This window comes from Aotus nancymaae, unplaced genomic scaffold, assembly GCF_030222135.1.
Source record: "Aotus nancymaae isolate 86718 unplaced genomic scaffold, 86718_ANA_hifiasm-v0.15.2.pri h1tg000022l_1, whole genome shotgun sequence".
Taxonomy (NCBI): Eukaryota; Metazoa; Chordata; class Mammalia; order Primates; family Aotidae; genus Aotus; species Aotus nancymaae.
In genome coordinates, this window is record NW_026988435.1 from 23533917 (window position 1) to 23556053 (window position 22137).

The 22137-nt window shown below is 34.7% G+C and overlaps 1 pseudogene; it reads right to left on the minus strand.

Moving 5' to 3' along the window:
• Nucleotides 1-12783: 12783 nt before the first annotated feature.
• On the minus strand, nucleotides 12784-16858 carry LOC105704629 (heat shock protein HSP 90-alpha-like; annotated as a pseudogene).
• Between the last annotated feature and the right edge of the window lie 5279 nt (nucleotides 16859-22137).

Genomic DNA, 22137 nt, shown 5'->3' on the forward strand with positions numbered 1-22137 from the left:
TTTCTCATAAATCTTGCAAATTCACTCCAAACACATATATGATTAAAAGAAGCATAACAATGAAATGGCCTTGGATATAGAACCAATATTCTATAAATACCTAACAGATATATGAAGCATTACAGGCATTCAATATGCACAAGGATTTCATTACTGCCCTGGGGTCTGCAACTTTCTTTTGCTGAAAATAACCTTAAATAACTAAGCAATGATAGACTTTCTTTTTATTACCTGGTATCCTCACCTTAACTGACAGATACAATAGTTCATCTGGGCTCTGCCTTCTTTCCACTATCATTAATAATTTTCAAAAAGAAGAAGAAGAAAAAAAAAAAGAAATCTGCTGCCAGACATATTGGAACTAAAAATAATAATAATAATAATAATTTTCAGTGAGTCAGTTTTCATGGATTACCCACATTTGCATTTTGATATTGATGACTAATTCTCTAGTATTTTTCTATACTTAGATGAAATGGAGAAATTTTTCCTTTTTTACATATGAAAAACCACTTCAAGGTACTAATATGAAGGTACCAAACCAGGCTTCTTTAAACCGTGCTGATTTTTCTGTCTTCTTGCTATTGTGCTATTGTGTCATTTAGTGGCCATGTTTGATCTCATACTAAATGAATCACGCTGTAAACCAAAATAACTATTTTAATGAACTGAGCCACAATTAAAACAAATGATCAGGCTATTTCATACTGAAATGTTGATTTAAGAATTCTTTTAAACTTGGAAAATTGGCAACCTTAGGTACGTATCTCTACATGGAAAAAAAAAACTAGATTGGGATATATGTAATTATCCTTGGACGTTTATTCCCATTTTTACCATTTCCTTTATTGCTTATGTTGAGTGTGTGTGTACATATATGTATATATCCAGCTTATTGAAAATGAAAGCAGTAGGCTCCTTCATTAAATACGACACATTTGATTGCATGCTATTTTTCCAAATATGTAAGTAATATTTGGAAAACATTATAAATGATCCAAAATACATAATTTTGGTATATATTAAAGTAATTTTTTAGTGTTCATCACAAAAAAAATGACTTTAGTTTGGTGAATAAATTATTGTGTAGATAAAATGTCTAGACCATACCATACAAACTAAACTTGCAAATCCTTCCCTCACTATTTCAGGCATATTTTCTTTTTATTTTTTTTTCACTCTATGACTCTAGTCAATGACATTTTTTACTTTTTAGAAAACACATTATATTAACATATATTTATCTAGCTTAAAAGATCAGATATTTGAATTTTATATCTCTGAGATAAGAGAAGTCATTCCTTGAATGAAGCTAAGAAAAAAAAATGTTTCCATCTAAAGGATAATTTCATTCTCCCTCATATACAGTTTTTAAATTTTCAATATTATTTCCAAATTGCCCTTTTCAATCAATTTAAATTTGTGAACTCTTCACTGAGAGCTGGTTGGTATCATGAACTCTTATAAATAGTCATTGGCAAAGAGTAATGATCATACTATGATGCTATTAAAATTGTATTGACTCATCTGAAAATAGCAGGAGTTGAGTGACAGAATCTCATGGCTGATTTTCAAATATAATTATAGCAATTCATTCATTTTTTGTTTACTTGTTTTAGTAACTGTTGTCACATATCAGAATATTCCAACACTAAGTGGCTTAAAACAACCTTCATTTAATCATCAGTTCTGAGGTCCATAATCAGTACAATGAAAATGGCTTGTCTCTGCTCCACAGTGGCTGGGAATTTAGTTTTGGAGACTTAAAGCATGAGTAAGCTTGGCTGCTTGGAGCTAGAATTATCTGAAGGAATATTTGCTCACATGTGTTGTGGGTATTGCTTTCCCTTGGCCTCGATCTCAGCTGCACTTGAGGTGTGAACCCTGACATATGATTTCTCCCTGTGACCTGAACTTTCTCTCATCACTGTGGCCCTAGGGCCATTAGATTCCTATGTGGCAATTCAGGACTCCAGTGTTAGTGTTCTAGTGAACCAGGTGGAAACTGATCACCTTTATGATCTAGGTTTGAAAGTCACTTATTGCTACTTCTGCCATTCATTCTTTTGATCAAGAACAAGCCACAAATACAATTTAAGGGAAATGGAAGTAGCTATACCTGTTAATAGAGTTGTGGCAATGTTTGAAAATGTTTTAAGTCATCTTACTGAATGGGAAATATTGCAAGGATCTTTAGAAAATATGATCTGCCAACGACTGCTTAAAGTGAAACTGAATTAGACTCTTCTCAAATGTATGTGTGTGTGTGTGTGTGTGTGTGTAATCCCTTGTCATCTTTGTTACATGGAGGAGATTTTAATGTTTGAAAATCCTTTGCATTTTAGCTATTTCATATCTTTCATGTTTTCTATATAATCCTGTTGCCTTTGGTTCTAAAATCCTATAGTGCTTATTTCTCTAAGGGTATTTAGCGGCAGGATTTCTGAATGAGAGTAATTGATCTGTGAATACACTGCTATTTCAAACACAAAAGAACTTGAATTAAAGTGTTGAGATTTAGAAATATGAAGATTAAAGTGTCAATTGATATTTCTTATCAGAAGTAATAGAAATGTACACTTTATTCCTGTGAACATACATTTTACAATGTAAACCTATGTTTAAAATAAATACTTAAAAGCTAGGTCAATGATTTCAAAGACTTTATGAAGAAGATACTATATATTATTAATAATTGAAATATATTTAATAATTACTAGTATCTGCTATCAAGTATTTATTTAGTTTTATATCAAAAACTATATTGGGTTTAAGTTTTAATAATTATGATAAATGAGAACAATTTAAGCATTCAAAATTAGATAATAGGCAAGAGTGTATACTTTAATTAAAATTTGCTTTTCATTTTTAGAATAATCACTAACATAACCCTGAAAATAATAAAAAGTAGGGCATAGTTTTGCTATATGCTCAATATTATGCTAGGGGATGGTACAGAAATGTGAAAAAAAAGCATTATATTTGCTCTGTGAAGTTAGACCTTTACTTTTTTATCCTTTGCAAGGTTTCTAATACCATTTAATTTATAATTTCTTTCTCAGCTGTTTTGCTTTCTGCCTCCAAAATATCTGTCCATGTTAGACTTAATATTCATATTTTTGTCTGCATAACTTTTATTCTTTCTCATAACTTTCATATTTTTATTCTGCTTCTTATTTAGACAAATAATCTTAAAATGGACTTTAGCACAGCAAAATTGATTTTATTTAATAATTATATATTCATAGCACTACATAAATACATACTACTCAAAAATTAAGAAAAAGTAAAATATACAAGTTATTTCAGAATATCATCCATGAAAATTTCCCCAACCTTGTCATGAAGGCCAACAGTCATATTGAAGAAATGCATAGAACTCCTGCAAGAGTCTATACAAGAAGACTTTCCCGAAGACCTGTAATAATCAGATTTTTCAAGATAAAAAAAAAAAAAGAATGCTAAAGACAGCTAGAGAGAAACATCAGGTCACCTACAATGGGAACCCCACTAGTCTAACAGTGGACCTCTCACTTGAAACCCTACATCTCAGAAGAGATTGAAGGCTTATATTGAATATTTTTAAAGAAAAATAACTTCAACCAAGAATTTCATATCCAGCCAAACTAAGCTTTTTAAGTCAGGAGAAATGAGATCCTTTTCAGATAAGCAAGTGCTCAGGGAGTTTGTACCACCAGAACTGTTTTATAAGCGTTCTTGACAGGATAACTAAATATAGAAAGGAAAGACTGCTAGTGGCTAATAAAAAAACAGACTTCAATATACAGACCAGTGACACTATAAAGCAACCACAAAAACAAGCCAGTATAATTACCAGCTAACAACACAATGACAGGATCAAACCAACACAATCAATACTAACCTTGAATGTAAATAGGCTAAATGCCCCCACTAAAAGGCACATTTAGCTTCCTAAATTTTTTTCCTATCAACTTAGCTGTTTTTATTTCAGTTTTGTAGATAAATGCTGAGGTCAATGATTTTCAGCTCTTCTTCTTTTCTAATACATGAATTTAGAGTTGCAATGTTCCTAGCAAATTTTAATTAAACTGCATGGTACAAGTTATTCTCTGTATTATTTTCTCATCATTTAAATAAAAACATCTTATAGTTTCCATTAAGATATTTTCTTTGACCTTAGAGAAATTTAGAAGTGTGCTATTTAAATTCAAAATAATTTTGATTTTCTAGTTATTTGGTTATTTATTTTGTCTTAATTCTATCATAGGCACCACACATTGTATTACTTGAGTCATATAAAATATGTTTCCTTACCTTATTAACCTCATTCATTTTTTTGATGCAACAGTTCCTTTGGAATTAAATAAGTGTGGATTTTGCCACAGTTGTTTGCACTGTTATATGCATGTCAATTGGTAGCATTTTGTCAGGCATACTGTTCCAAGTATTCTGTGACATTACCAATTGCTGTCTGATTTTTCTTTCAGTTACAGAGGTACTTTTTTCAGTCCTTAAGATCATAGATTTGTCTATTTCTTATTTTAATTCTGTCAACTTTTGATTATCTATTTTGATAGCTTCATTGAGGTACTATTCACACACAATTAACTGCCCATATTTAAAGTGTAAATTTGGGTTACCTCTGAAAAAGGTACATGCCCATGAATTCATCCCCACAATCAAGATAAAGAACATATCTATCACCTCTAAAGATTCCTAGTGTTTTTTTGTAATCCATTTTTCACCCCATTTTATCAGTCCTTATATCATTCTCAGGCACATGGTGATATATTTTCTGTCAAAGTAAATCAATTGCAATTTCCTATATAGATGACTACACACTTATAATAAGGTTACATCTCAATCAACCCATGGTAAGTTGAAAACATCCTAAGTCAAAAATGCATTTAAGACATCTAACCTATTGAACATCACAGCTTAGTCTAACCTACAGTAAATATATTCCAAACAGTTACATTAGCCTACAGCTGGAAAAAATTATCTGGCAACACAGTACACTGTAGAGTATCAGTTGTTTACCCTCATGAGCATGAGGCTAGCTGGGAGCTGCAGCTTGCTGTCACTGCTAACCATCAGAGAAGTATCATAGAGCCAATTGCTAGCCCAGGAGAAAATTCAAACTCAAAATTTGAAGTATAGTCTCTACTGAATGCATATTACTTTCACACCATTGTGCAGTAAAAAAATTGGAAGTCAAAATCATATTGTAAGTTAGGGATGGTCTGTAATTTTATATAAATGGAAACATACTCTATGTAACTTTTTTCTGACTCCGTTGACTTAGTATGTTTATTAAAATGTATCCATGTTGACATGTGAATTGATAGATAATTCATTTTCATAGTTGAGTAGTATTCCATTGAATGAATATTCCACAATTCATTTATCCATTCACCTGCTGATGGACATCTGAACCATTTCCAGTTTTAGGTCATTACAAATAGATCCACTGTAAATCTTTGTGCTGGAGTTTTAGTCTTCTCATATGCTCTTATTTCTCTTAGATAAATACTACGGAGATGAATGGATAGATCATATTGTAGGTGTAGGTTTAATTTTTTAAGAAATTTTTGAGTGTTTGACAAAGTGGTTGTAGTATTTTACAATCCCCATCAATAGTGTGTAAGAGTTCTAGTATGTCCACATCCTCACCTTATGGTAAATGTGCAAATAATGTTAGATTGTGCTTGCTTAGAAGAAAAATTTGCTTGTGTTCAAGTGTATGTATTCTATTTCTTATCTGGCTTTGGAATTCTCTGTGCATTAAATATCTATCCTTGCTTTGTCTGTCTAGTAATTCCTACTTACCTCTCAAGATCAATCTCTAATCTACTCCAAAATGTATTGTATTCTCTACCTTGTACAACATCTTTGTCCTTCAAGTTCTGAAGTCCCTATGCCATAGAAACACTCTTATAGTTCAGCCAATCTTACTTGATTAAGGGTTTCTTGCAGGAAGAATCACATATTATTTATCCTTTAACTTGCTTCAGAGCTTGACACATATTAAGAGCTCAATATATTTTGTGTTGTTAAATGAAATAGTAAACATAATTTTATAATTCTCTGTCTTATTGATTGTCTGTAAAAGCTTGTAAATGAACATTTCTTACTAAATGGAAAGACACATGGAATTGCATTGATTACTTCTAAGACTTGAACCATTCAGAGTGTAATTAACAAATAAAATGAGATATAAAGATACTTCTGAGAACATGATTTGATTTAAAATTTAATCATCGCTCACTCATGACTGAGATTGGAGTTTAACTTATTAGATACCATCTGCTGCCTAAACATCTAGGGACTATTTTTAAGGAATATCTTTATAGAGGAAATGATAATCTTGTGCCAACTTGTTTATCACTTATCTGGTTGCTGGCATTTAAACCTTGTAACAACAGAAATTATAGTTGAGTGCATAAGGCAATAAATGAAAACTAAATATGATTAGAGCACAATGAAAATGTAAATGACTTTTTCCACCAGATTCATTACTTCTGGTATCATAATGAGCTATGTAAATGTGAGACTAGGTTACATGGCAACAGCGGAATGATTCAGAAGGCAAGTTTTGTTCAGACAAGTGCTAGTTTGAGTATTGCCTATACCTTTAAATACCATTGTAACCTTGGATAATTAAGAAACCATTGTAACTAACCTTAGGTTTTCCATCATAACTAGTGAATAATAATAACAATCTTATGAATTGTGGTAGCAAATGTGTGCATGTTTATATACTTGCTTATTTTATTCATGGTCCACATAATCTAGGCAAGATGACCATTTAGGACTGAGGAAGTCCAGAATGTGCCACTTCACAATAATCCACTTTGGCATAAGGATCATTTTGAGCCAAAATCAATTCGGACTCAGCAGAGGAAGAAAGAGGTATCTGGCCTCCCATATTCTGCCTAAAAGGAGGGCAAAATTTCCTTTTGTGAGGGTGTTGACAATTTTCCTTGTCAAGGCATCCCTCTTTCCCATACCAGGAATAGGAGAGCAACTCTTGTCACCAGAGATGGAGAGTGGACACCAAGATTAGGCTGCATAAACAAACCTTACTAAAGTGGTCCTTATCTTGCATTAACTCATCCCTTCCTGACAATCTATTGTCCCATAAAGCCCAAACAACATTTCCTTTGTTAAAATGGTACATAAACCCGAATCTAACCACTTCTTAGAGTTTCACTTCTTTTCTGTAAAAATCCATGCATGTAAATATTAATAAAATTGTTTACTTTTCCTCCTGTTAATATATTTGTTACATTAATTTTAAGCCTCCCAGTCATAAAATCAAAAGGGTAGAGGAAAAGTTTTTCCTCTCCTATAGTACTCTTAGATATTTTTACTTTAATGGGGATGTATTTTGAAAATGAATACCTTGTAAAAATTGAAAAAATGATAAACTGAAAAAACGAATTCTTCAAGTTACTTGGTTCACAAGCATTTCTAATTCCTAGGAGTTTTTATCTTTGCATGTCATATAAATTCTAACAGTTTTGATATGAGACAGTCACACTATGCTCAGTAAATGTATATTTGCAATGTTCCTCTGTTATCATGTAACATTAATTCTTTTCAAAGCAATTGGTATTAGTTTCCTGAATCTGCCATATAAATTACCACAAACTTGGTGTCTTAAAACAACAGAAATTTATTATCTCACAGTTCTGGAAGCCAGAGTCCAAATCAAGGTGTTGATAAGCATGCACTCCCACTGGAGGCTCTGAGAATTCCTTTCCTAGAGCTTTGTGCTTCAAATGACTCCAGACTTTGAACCCAAAAGTATCTGGGACCGGTCTCAATCAATTTAGAAAAGTCATTTTGCCAAAGTTAAGGGCACACCTGTGACACAGCCTCAGGAGGTACTGATGACATGTGCCCAAGGTGGTCGGGGTACAGCTTAGCTTTATACATTCTAGGGAGACATGAGAAACCAGTCAATAGGTGTAAGATGTACATTGGTTTGGTCTGGAAATGTGGGACCAGTCAAAGCAGGGAGCTTTCATGTCATAGATATATAAGGCACGAAAGATTGCATTTTTGGGATCTTTGATCAACCTTTCACTGGATACACAATTTACATGTGAGAGAGGGGTAGAGAAATAATAATTTATGCTTTAGTCTGGCTCCGTGAATCTGCATTTTTGGGGCCCACAGGGAATTTCCTTGTGGACAAATTGTGAGAATTTTTCACCTTTGTAGCTACTTATTTTTCCCCATTTTACATCTTTGTACCTATCTTATTTAGGAATAAAATGGGAGGTAGTTTTGCCTAACAGTTTCCAGCTTGACTTTTCCCTTTGGCTTGGTGATTTTGGGGTCCCAAGATTTATTTTCCTTTCACAAGATGGTCTTTGGCTTCTAGCTGCAAAGCTCCACTCTCCACCGCTGTCTTCACACGGTCTTGTTCTTATCTCTCAGTGTGTCTCTGTGTCTCTCCTTCTGTGTATTTTGTAGGGATACTTGGATTTAGTGGATGATCAGGCTGATCAGCCAGAGATCCTTAATTTAATTGCATTTACAAAACCCCCATTATTCCTGAATTAGGTCACATTCACAGGTTTTGGGGATCAGGAAATGAACATATCTTTCAGGGTATTTTATCACTCACTCTTATGGGTGGACTCACACAACCTCTATCATTTTTACTTGAGATCTGGTGTTCACATGAACACATGCATTTACTAAACTGCCATGTGTGACTTTGCTCCATTTTACCACCTTTGTTACTCTAAAACAGTAGCTGCATTTCCTAATCTGATCTCATAACAGCACTGACCTCAGCCTGACTGTATTATTTTCTATCATTTGAATATCAGAACCTTTTTTTTGGTCTATGCTCTTCCATACAGGAGCTTTTACATCTGTATCTGCCCTGTCTACTACTGGGAATATGAAGCAATTTTCAGAATAGAGTTACAAAAATATTCTCCGCTTCCCAAACCTGTAACAAACAAAAGCTGCTCTTAAGTTCTTTTTTTCAAAGGTTACAGAATAAGAGTTGAAACTAGTGTTTAACATGAAGCTACAGAAGCTCATTATCACTCAGCAGCTGACAGAAAAATGTTTTTCAGCCAGATTATGTAACATTTCTAGGTCCCTTGGCACACAACAACCACATCCTGTTGCCTCTTCGTGGGTAACTCATGTGAACTCACACCAAATATAAGTTTCTGTTTTAACTAATTCCCTATGGAAGTTTTGCTTGAATCTCTGCTTTAGTTGAAAGCGTTTCTAACTTGTTCTTTAACATTGATTTGGTAAAAAATATGACCCTCTGAAAATTGTTTCGGGCTAATCCTAATGCTGAAATCAAGTAAGCACAGACAATTAAAGGTGGAGACAAGTCACTTTTCAGTAGCTATTGATCTTACCAAATCCTGTCATGCATGTTAAATGCAGAGACCATTAGATCTCTTTCTGTAATAACATTTGTAATGATTGTGGTGGAACTGGAAATGATTATCTCTGTGATTTTGACGGTAGTGTTTTTGAAACCTATGCAAATAAGATGCCTCTCTGTGAACCATTTCCAGATTATCCATTTATTCACCTTTCAATATGATAAAATTTTTAAAGGGTGGACAAAATCTTTGGAACAAGTTCATTGTTAATTAGTGTATGGTAAATTTTCATGCATTTTAAAATTTGTTACCATAAAAATCTCTCTTCTTTCTTACTATTGGTTTATAGTAACCAGGGTCCCAACTGTGGATATCATTTCTTCTTCCAATTCTCCCATGCTCTGGCCTCTGTAAAATATTTCATAATGTGATGCAGACATTTTGATAATTTCTTTTCTTTTCTTTTCTTTTTTGAGATGGAGTCTTACTGTGTTGCCCATGCTGGAGTGCAGTGTCACGATCTTGGTTCACTGAAACCTCTGCCCCCCAGGTTCAAGTGATTCTCCTGCATCAGTCTCCCGAGTTGCTGGGATTACAGGCACATGCCACCATGCCCAGCTAATTTTCGTATTTGTAGTAGAGACAAGATTTCACCCTCTTGGCCCAGCTGGTTTTGAACTCCTGACCTCGTGATCCATCTACCATGGTCTCCCAAAGTGCTTAGACCACATAACACATTTATCAGCTGAAAACAAAATATTCTTTAAAATAAGTTTACATGTATGAAGTCATGAGATCTAGGCTTTAGTCCTAACTCTGACATTCACCAGTTACCAAAGGAAAGATATGTTGATTTATTATTCAGTATCTCTTTTTCTTTATTGGTAAAATAATGGTTTTGACTGTTTAATAGCCTCAGGTTCCTTTTATCTTTGTTCATCTATGTTGAAGTAAGTCAGTCCTAGGTCATATACCTTTCTTCAGAAAGAGATATATATCTATTATTACAGATGATTTTAAAAGTGAATAACTGCACATATCTGGCCAGAAGAGTGTTTTATAAAATAGATACAAACCTATCAAACTGTCCCTTTATATTTTATGCTACATGAATTGATCTGCCTATACAATTATTCATAAGAATTTGATTTATTTATACAGAATCAACTACAGACTTGAGCATATTTTTTCCCAGTTCTTGAATTTAAGATTACTGTATCCGACACTTCTTGTTTGTATATTTTGGAATCACTGAATAAACATCATTTATACTTATTTCTTGAGTAGTTTATATCAAAATTTTTATATGCCAAGTTTCTTGAAAGTATTCCTAACATTTCATAAGTCAATGGTAGATATATAATCAGTGACATAACTCAGTATCACATTAAACACAACATAATTCCTGTAACTGCTTTGTTTTCCTTTTACTTATAACAGATTTAAATATTTTTATAAAGAGTTATCTTTTTCCAGAAATAAGATTTCAAGAAATACAGAATGCACATTAACATTGTCAGTCACAAGGTTAACTTTGCCAACTACATATCTACCATCACAAGCATGGTATCTTTAAAAAAAACTGTCTATCTTCTATCTATCTGTCTATCTATCTATCTATCTATCTATCTATCTATCTATCTATCTATCCATCTATGTATCTATCTAGCTGTCTAGCTACCTATCTATCATCTATCACCTTGTAATACAAGGAACTCGAGGCAGCTCCTTTCTTAGCTTAATTAATCAGAATGACTTAAAAGAGATTTTAAAACATTTAATTACTTTGGTCTCTACAATAAGTGTCAATGAGAAATAAATATTTAATAATGCATTATTTGGAAGTATTGTTATGGTCTTATTTAATTGAATATTAAACATTCAAGTTCTTCCCTTTTTTATTTTTCCAACCAGAGCAAATATATTTCTACTTTTTCCTGCCTGAAATGAATTACTAAATATAGGACTTTTGTGTACAATGAGAAGCATATCTCAAGATAAACCAAGGCAAGACACACTGTATTTTTCTAGAGTACATTTAAGTCAAAGAGATTTTGTATCTTATAAAAACTAAATATTTCATGAAGAACTAAACTCAAAAATTCATTCTCATTGAGGAATGAAGAGAAATGCGTCTGTTATTGTTTTTTTAACATTAGTCCTGTCACCTAAATAGGTGATGAAAGACATTTAATTCTAAACAACTTTGGTGAAATCTTCTGGAAAAAATTTAGTAGTAGCAAGTGTTCAAAAATCTAATAATGTTTTTTTTTTTAATTTTATTTTGTGCCAGGCACTCTTCTAACCAAAACAATGTATTACTGATATACTGAATGCTCACAAAACCCTAGGAGATAGTTAGTTGTTATGACGTAGTTGAGGATATTGAGACTTGAGGTATTACATGGCAAGCCCCAGGTCATCACGAATAGCAAACTTATGATGAATCCTTCAAGGCTCATTCACGGGAACATATATGCTACACTGCCTCATAAAACAAAGACTGAAAATTCTTGAAGCCACTTTCTAGCTTTAAAATTTCAGATAAAAAGAAGAGCTCTAACACATGTAAGAATGAATTGCTTAGCTGACTTTAAACCTTTGTATGTTAATAATTTTGATCTATAGCAAGAATCATTGAACCACGGCCCACAGGTGAAATGTCACCTGCCACACTTGTATTACCTGCCACTTTATTTGTATATACCAAGAATGTTTTACACATTTTTCTATGGTGGGAAAAAATCAAAATAAGAATAAATTTCTTTTTAACTTATCTGTATTTGTTAAACATTTTAAAGCCGAACATGATTCAGGCACTGTATTTCAATTCACAAGCTCTCTCTGAGTTATTTTTGAAGAGTTCTACAATATGCCTAGGTAAGCTTATAATTTTGTTCTTCCAATAATACTTTTCTTTGGAAATCAAGCCCTGTGGAGAGTTTAATGCTCCAGTTTAACGTATTTCTAGAGTACTAGCATGTGCAGAGTTGGCAACTACAGCAGATGCAAAGTTGAAAAAGTAGATCTTAGAAGACATAAAAATAATTTTCTTCTAAACACCAAGGTGTATCTCAGAACACTTCAGTGGCAAAAGATCTGGTCTACTAAGGAATCCCACTTGATAGCTAAACACTTTAGACCACAAAGTTAATGTTGCGTTGCATACATCTTACAACACACATTACCTAAATCTGTTAAAATAAGCCAACGTGAAACTAGGAAAGCATACCAGCTCTGCTTTAGTGCCTAAAGGATTACAACATCACTTAGAAGTAAATCTTATCTTCCCCTTGTAATAGTTATTGTCATGCCATTCGGACCCTTTAGATGTTAATAAAAACCAAGAAAAAATTCCTTGAAAATATATTATCAGAAGGAATAAAGATAGAGCATTAAATACATGTACAAGTCATTCCTCAGCTAGCGCTTAGTCTACTTCTTCCATGCACAATGTGTCATCATCTCCTTTGAGAGGTAGCATTTCTTCAGTTACAGCAGCAATGGTATCATCAGCAGTAGGATCATATTCATCAATACCCAGGTTGAGTTTGATTATCCTGTAGATCTTGTTAATATGTGTCTGGGAGATCGTCCAGACTGGATCCAGAACATAGGAGTGCAGCTTCACAAAAGCAAGATGGGCCGGATGCGGTGGCTCACGCCTGCAATCCCAGCACTTTGGGAAGCCAAGGCAGGCAAGTCATGAGGTCAAGAGTTCGAGACCATCGAGGTGGAGGTTGCAGTGAGCCGAGACTGTGCCATTGCACTCCAGCCTGGGTGACAGACCAAGACTCCATCTCAAAAAACAAACAAACAAACAAACAAAAAAACAAGAAGATCAGATCCTTCACAGACTAGTTCTTGTCAGCCTCTGCTGTTTCCCTCAAGGTCTCTGTAGTGGAGTGGTCCGTATTTAGCTCCAGGTGTTTCTTTGCTGCCACGTAACCCATCGTTGAATTATCTCTTAGGGCTTGAGCTTTGGTGATTCCTTCCATGTTTGCTGTCCAGCCATACGTGCTTGTGACAATACAGCATGGGGATGTCATCAATTGCTTTGCACAACTACCTTTTTGATTTTTTCTCCAATATATATCTTTCATGATTTTGCAGATATTCCCAAACTTCATTTTTTTCTCTGTTTGTTTTTCTCTTCTTCATATTCTGGAAGTTTCAAGCCTTCTTTGGTGACTGACGCTAAAGTCTTCCCTTCAGATTCCTTCAGCTGTTGGATACAGTACTCATCAGTTGGATCAATCATATAGATTAGTTCTAAGCCAAACTTCCAAAGATGTTCCACAAAGGCTGCATGAGTGAGCTACCAGTCCTTGGTCTCACCTGTGACATAATGTGTTTCTAGCTTTCCCTCATTCTGGTGCAATAGTCCTTGAGAGAAACTATTTCATCACCAGAAGCAGATGTGTTGTATTGATATGGGGGTGAGCATGGAAGTGCTGGGTAGAGAGCGTTGTGTGTGATCCCTGGCTAGGGCTCCACCCCCAGGCCTGTGCCCTCGAACCTAGGTAAGGACAGGCATTTCTGTTTTCATGCCCAAATATTTCAGTTTCCAAGACCACCTTGGCTGGCTATGTCCCCATCCTGTGCCTATAAAAACCCCAAGACTGGTAGCCACAGACACAAGCGGCTGGAGGTTGAGAGAAAAAAACTGTCAGAAGAGCACACAAGTGGCTGGATATGGAGAGGAGTGGAAGAACACACCGACCGGCATCAGCCGACGGCAGCAGGCCATCCACTGGCAGAACGACGCGAATGCCCAGGGGAATCTGGCCACTGAGCGATCGGACTCCAGGGGAAAACCATTTCCCCACTCCATACTCCTTTTGGCTCCCCATCCATCTGCTGAGAGCTACTTCCACCATTCAATAAAACCTTGCACTTATTCTCCAAGCCCGCATGTAATCTAATTTTTCTGATACACCAAGGAAAGAATCCTGGGATACAGAAAGCCCTCTGTCCTTGCAATAAGGCAGAGGGTCCGACTGAGCTGATCAACACAAGCTACCTACAGACGGCAAAACTAAAACACACACCCAAACTAAACCACATGCCCAGCGGGGCTTCAGGAGCTGTGAACATTCACCCCTAGATGCTGCCTTGGGGTCGGAGCCCACACGCCCCCACCTGCCCATCTGCCTGCTCCCCCTAGTGGTTTTGAGCAGTGGGCCACCGAAGAAGCAAGCCACATCCTTATCACATGCCCTGCGAGGGGGATAAGGAAACTTTGCCCATTTCGGTATCTTGACATCTCTGAAAGCTGCTTCCGATTTTGAGTCTTTGTGTATTTCAAGCTTTATGTTTCTAGAGAACTGTTCATATAATTTTTTGTAGTTCTCTTTATCTTCTGCCAGTTCAGTGAAGAGTTCTAAGCATTTTTTGACTACTTTTTTCCTAGTAACTTTCAAAATGTTGTTTTGCTGCAACATCTCGTGGAAAACCTTTAGAGGAAGATCCTCTGAGTCCACCACTTCTTTAATGAAGTTAAATATTCAGGTATTAGCTCCTCATAGTTTTCCATGATGAAAACTCTCTGTACATAGAACTTAATGTCATTTTTCTTTTTGATTTTAAATAAGTCTAAAGGAGCATGTCTTGGGACAAAAACAAGAGCTCTGAACAATAATATTTCTTGACATATAAAAATTACCGAAATGCAAGTTTCTGTGTCCATAAATAATGTTTTATTGAAACACAGTCATGCTTCTTAATTTATTTTATTTTATTTATTTATTTTTTTTGAGAGAGAGTTTTGCTCTTGTTGCCCAAGCTGGAGTACAATGGCACAATCTCAGCTCACTGCAACCTGTGCTTCCCAGGTTCAAGCAATTCTCCTGCCTCAGCCTCCAGAGTAGCTGGGATTACAGGCACCCACCACCATGCCAGGCTAATTATTTGTATTTTTAGTAGACGCGGGGCTTCACTGTGTTAGCCAGGCTGGTCTTGAGCTCCACCTCAGCCTCTCAATATGCTGGGATGACAGGCGTGAGTCACTGCACCCGGCCATGCCTCTTTATTTCTCTATTTTCTATGGTTCCTTCTACACTACAACATTGATTCCAGCAGTTGCAATGGAGAAATTTGGCCTGAAAAGTTGAAAATATTTACTATTTTGTCGTGCAAGAAAAAGTTCACGGATCCCTTGCCTACAACACTCACCAGGAAAACATTGTTTATGTTTAGTTGGGCATATAAAATCAATACATTATTATTTTGCGCATATATAACAATTATTGTCAAAGAACCCTGAGGGATAAAAAATAGGACAAAATTTGGGCCTTGAATTATGCCTCAAAAGTAGCAATCATTAAAAAATGAGAATAGCTAACAACTAAAATATGAGTATTGATTTTATATGCAATAGCATTTCAAATAAAGGATGAGATCAATGTTGAAATATCTGAGGAAAATTTCATGCAGAGGAAATAGTTGTGCTTTTAAGGCTGGGATCTTTTGGTTAGATGTAGGAATGGAGAGGTGTGACTTCATTTTATAGCAGGAAACTAGAGGAAAGGCAAAGAGGCTGGGTGCAGTTGGTCATGCCTGTAGTCCCAGCCTTTTGGGAGGCTGAGGCTGGAGGAGTGTTTGAGGCCAGCAGTTTCAGGTTACAATGAGCTATCATTACACCACTGCACTACAGTGCAGGTCATAGAGCAAGACCTTGTCTGGAAAAAAAAAAAAAAAAAGAAAAAAGAAAAGAAAAGAAAAGAAAAAGAAGGAAAAAAAGGCAAAGTGGTGATGATTAGTGTATGAGAAGACATAAATGTAGACGCAGACTCTGGTGAAGAGAAGACAATGATTTTCATGCCCAAATACAACTGTCTTGCCAATGTAGTATGTAGTTCTGGTCCCTCTGCCTCAAAAATAAAATTCTTTTACACTTTAAGACTAGGTCCCCATGTGCCTCAAGAGCTTACCAATTTGGTTTCATTTTTGTGGTTCAAGAAACATTTTCTTAAATGCACACTCCACCCACTCCCCCACCACCCAGCGACATGGTCTGTTTTCTTTAACCTCACAACCAAATAGCTAAATGTTATTTGAGACAGCTCTGTCATCTTGGATATATGATATATGAGGATTTTGACCTTCCCTAAGTCTTCAACATTTCTGGGTCATCCAGTTATATGTTTCTGGAAAGTTTCCCGTCCCTTTAGCCTTACCAACTAATTCACAACTTCTGTGTTCCTAAAGCTTATAATTTCAATTTTTTCTTCACATTTACTAGATTATTCTGCTTTTCTATTTATGGGAAAATCAAAACTATAAGGCAAAAAATTAGCTGAATTCTTTTTCCTCCATTGATACATTTAACTGTACCAACACGTTAGCATGCCTCTCTTCTGCAAATGATAAAAAAAAAAAAAAAAAAAAAAGAGAAAAAATCCTGTTTTCCAAATGCAATCTACTTACCTGACTTGGAATTTTGCCCTTGCCCTCTCTCTGGAAATTTGGCTCAATTTCATGTCCTTCAATCTACCTATTGGCATCTTCCCCTCTACATGCAAACACATGCATCAAAGCATCCCATGATCACTGACATCTCACAAGGCTCAGACTTAGGTCTTTCCTCATTCTGCATATCCCATCTGGGCAATTTTATTAATACTTGTGTCTGAGACTCCCGTTTATTGGAAGTTTTCTAAAAATCTCTCTCATCCCTTATTAATTTAAAATATATTAATCTTTTTAATCTGTTTAAATTTTAAACAATTTAAAATCTATTAATCTGAATCTAACAATTGCCAACTTCTTTTGATTTTTATGTACCTTCTGCTGTGGTCTGGATATGCTTCCCAAAATTCACTTTTTTTTTTCACATTTACCAAGTTATTTTGCTTCTATTTTTACAGAAAAATCAAATATATAAGGCAAAAATTTAGTTATTTTTCCCTCCATTGATAGATTTATCTGTACCAACACCTTAGCATGCCTCCTTCCATGCCTCCAGCATGCCTCCATTCATGTGTTGGATTAATCACCAGTGCAGTAGTGTTGGGAGGTGGGGCCTAATGGGAGGCATTTAAGGTCTTGAGGGCCCTGCTTTCATGAATGAATCAACCCTGCTATTAAAAAGGCTCACAAGACTGAGTTCTCCATCTGCCTTCCGCTATATGAAGATACAGCAAGAAGGCCCTTATAAGATGCTAATACCCTGATCTTGAACTTCCCAGCCTCCAGAATCATGAGAAAGAAGGGTGTACTTTATTCCTTTATGTATTACCCAATCTGTGACATTCTGCTATAATAGCACAAAATAGACTAAGACAATCTTTTACATTGCTTATTCCAGAAAATTGAACCAAAATCTATTGTTATTAAAAAACCAAGAAACCTCCATTTTTGCACTAAATCCCTGGTTCTAAGATTCCATGTTAACATTCAAAAAATATTGTGTGGCTTAGTATCCCCCTAACTATCTGTTCTTTGCATGCTAATTTCTACTGTTCTGCATGATACTCTTATTTTTTCCCAGTTGAATTGTTCCTCGTATTTATTATTGTTTTCCCTCCCCTCAGGCACTTGCTTGCCCAATCAACCACCCCTGTTCTATTCCTGTCCTACTAGCCTCTCAAACCTAAGAATATGATCATGCCATTAACATGGTTTTGAAATTGCCCTATTTATTCCAATCATTTCCTTTTGGATGTAGGATAAACATTTAAAACATGTACATGGCTTGAAGCCCTTCATGGAATCTCTATTGAGTCTCCTCTCCTCCCCTCCTTCCCTCACAGTTTATACTTCACTCTTCCTCACTCTGGCAATACCACATTTTCTCATAGTCCTGTACAATTATAGTTGTCTTCTCAGGACAATAAAGATCCCAAGTCCTTTGATTTTCTGATTTGCCTGAAAGAAAATTCATCTTCTGGCTTGACTTCAAATCCTGTATTTTCTGTTGAGCCCACTCTGATTTCTCCAGATAAACTCAGATAAAACTGCAATAATGTTTCATGCTTATTAAAAATATGCATTGTATAGTGCTTTCATGTTAATTTCTAATCTGCTTATTTTGTCTATTTTTCACCACATGTAAGCTCTTAAAACTTGTTCAAAAGGCATATTCTTCCCTCTCTTATGACAATATACATTGTAGTGCTGCAATTCAGCTTTTAATGTAGGAAAAATAACTTTAGATGATGAGCATGAGATCCTTAGATCCAGCAAACTTCATCATTGCCATTATCTTTATCAGGAGTAACATCTATTTCAGTGCTTACTATTCCAGTCATTATGTGAAAAACATTCATAAAATTATCTCTTTTAAGACTTGAACCATTTTTCAAGTTAGATAATAACATATTCCCTTTTTATAGATGATAAAGCTGAATCAAGAGTTTCTTCAGGTTGCCTCCAGAGTCTGTATTCTTAACATTAAACTATATTTTCTGAATCCAAGGATTAATTCACAAATTAATTTTAAGTGCATAACTTCTCCAGTTTTGTTACTGACTAATCTCCATAAATAACAAAACTATTTGCTGCTTTACTTGAATTTTTAATGCCAATCACACAGTTTCATGATGCAAGAATATGGGCTTCTGTCATCATATGTGAAAGACACATAAGGATTTTATTAGACAGCATAGTTGGTCCAATTAAACTACGTTGAACTGACAAATTACAATGTGCAATTGTAATTGCCGTTCAGCACATTACATAGGCTAAGTGTGATCTTATTCTGTGATAACAGAGGAAGCATGACATTCATATTATGAGAGGTGATCATCTACCTCTAATTGCTATGGGTTAGACTTCCCATAAAGAACTACTCTCAGTAATGGATGTAATAGGTTCAAAGACATCTAAAGTAAATGAGTTAAAAGAAAAAAGAAGCTTAATAGAAGAGAATTTCAAATACAGCAAATTTACAATAAAAACAAAAGATACTGGAGTATTTTACTAGAATGGACAAAGAGTTGCTTTCCAAGTATTTGAAGAACGTTTCTGTGGAAGATAAATTGTATTTTGATTTGATTTTTTTATGTCCCTATAAATTAGAAATAGACTTAGTGGTTGAAACAAGGATATCCTGAGATGAAATGACAGCATGAAGACTCATGGACATCACCAGAGCTGGAAGTGACCAGGCATATCTCAGATGGAGGTTAAGTGGGGACGACACAGAGTTTAGTTATTAGAAGAATATTTGGACTACAAATTTAAGATCTACCCAGTCCTGTTTTTCTGTGATGTTGAAATCATATTGCTATTGACTTATTAAATTTTCAAATTTGTTAAGCATTATGTGTATACTTCATTTGTAATTACATACTTTAAAACAGGAATTAAGGGAGTTTACCACTTAAAAACAACTAAAGTGTATCTTCCAATGTAGAGACTTTGATAAGTGCAATGCATTGCCATGACATGCAAGATCACTTCCACATTTTAATGTCAAAATTTGATCTATTGCAAAGCCAAGTGAATTGTTATTCAGAGAAATGGAAAATGTATCTAAAAGTGTCCCCATAAATCTGTTGCCAGATTGCGGTTTACACCAGACTTTAAACATTTAGAATGATGGAAAGTAAACATCATAAAATGATCTAAAATTATATCGAATCTATCAGAAGAATTCTTCATAGTATAACGTGAAATGGACATGCTTTTATAGCACTATCAATTTTGTGCTGAGTTTAAACATAAAAACTACTTTTGGCAATATTTTCATATTAATAAATTATTTTCAGGGGAAACATTTTAAAATGAAAAGAAAATGGCAAAATAATTTTTAATATCAGAAGATAATTTGATAAATAAAAGAAAGCCATAAAATGAAATACATATGGTTATATAATATGAAAGTTGCCAGAGAAAATAGTTTACTTTTCAAAGTTCTCCTCAGATAAAAATTTCAATCAGAACTAATTTTATTAAAATTGAAGCTGATTAAAACTCTTTTGAACACTTGGATGGGTCAATTACTATCAGTAAGACTGTGTAGAATTCTGTACTTCAAATTCTAACCTGACTCAGTGTAATAGAATTTCAAATACAAATTATATTGTTTATAACTGGAGAGGATTTTATGCTTTAAAAATGCTACTTGGGTACTAGAGAATATTTTTGTATTAACCAAGTAAAATATTTAATTTATACCCAATAATAAAGTTTAAAACATTTAAAACATTTGCTTCATTCAAATTTACTAAATTGCCACTTCCAAGTAAACATCACTGCCTCCTCTGGTCCTGAAAATTTTACTTCATTTTCAAAAATGTGAATATGGGTTGATAAATGTTCTCTACTATCTTGGAAAGAGTTGTGGCTACCCTTGAGAATTAGTTATTCTTTTTTAGTGACTGAATCCCCATGAGGTCTTTGACTTTCTAGTCATCTGTACTCACATAGTACCTTCCATTGTTTCACACTGAATACTAAACTCATAATATTTCAGAGACTAGGATACATTTTGAGATGACAGAATTGTGGTATACAATTCTTAGGTTATAACAATAAAGAAATTGAAAGGCCGTTAACCAGTGCATGTTCATCCCTTGCATACAGAGTATAAACCAAGCGTAGGCTTGTCAGTAGCTCTTATATAGAGAAGTCAGTATCACATAAACAATCACCTCCTCTCCACAGACATAAACGTCACTGTGGCTACAGTATCTGTCTCAAGATGCTGTACTGCTAATCTCTACTCATCTATTGTAGTTACTTGAAAAAAAAAAATCTATTACCTATTCCAGCTCTAGAACTTGAGGGTTCAGTGTAGGCTAAAAAGAATAGACAACATAACTTGGAAATACATTAAGAATTCTTACGAAATAGAAAGTTCTATTGCTAAACTTTTATATTGCTTTAAATATTGATTAGCCTGTTTTTTGTCAATTACAGTAGACTTCAGTTAAGGAACAAACATTGGGAAGGAGAAATCAGAAATTCTCTTACTTTTCAGTGAAGGCAATTTGCTGCTTATAAAAAATGTAGTGATGAACATAGGACTGCATGTATCTTTTTGGCATCATGATCTATATTCTTTTAGGTATATACCCTGTAATGGAATTCCTGGGTTGAATGGTAACTGTTGTATGTTCTTTGAGAAATCTCCAAACTGCTTTCCACAGTGCTGCACTATTCACAATAGCAAAGACATAGAATCAACCTAGGTGCCCATCAATAGATTGGATAAAGAAAATGTGGTAGGATACACTGTGGAATAGTATGCAGCCATTAAAAAAAGATGAAATCGTATCTTTTACAGCAACATGGATGGAGCTGGAGGCTGTAATCCTAAATGAATTCACACAGAAACGAAAAACCAAATACTACATGTTCTCACAGTAGGTGCTAAACATTAAGCACACAAGAACACAAAGATGGAAACAATCGATACTATGTGCTACTAGGCAGGGAAGGATAGAGGGGGATTGGGTTGAAAATACCTGTCAGGCACTATGCCCACTATCTGGGTGCAATATACTCATGTAACAAAACTGCACATGTATCCCCTGTCTCTAAAATAGAAGTTTAAATAAAAAAACCTCCTAAGTAGTAATGTCGTGCAGTTGTAATTGCTAACATTTATTTAGTGTTTTCATGAGTGTGGAGTAAAGGAAGTGGAAGGTTACAATTACCAAATAATTGATAAAAAAGAGAAAATAATTTTTATGAACACAATGAGCAGCTCACTCATAACTCAATGGGTGGAGTAATAGAGCACCATGGAGAGTCCCCACATAATATTAACATCATCATAATAGACATATAAGAAAATTTTAGACTTAGTGGAAGAAGACGTACATTAAGCAACAAA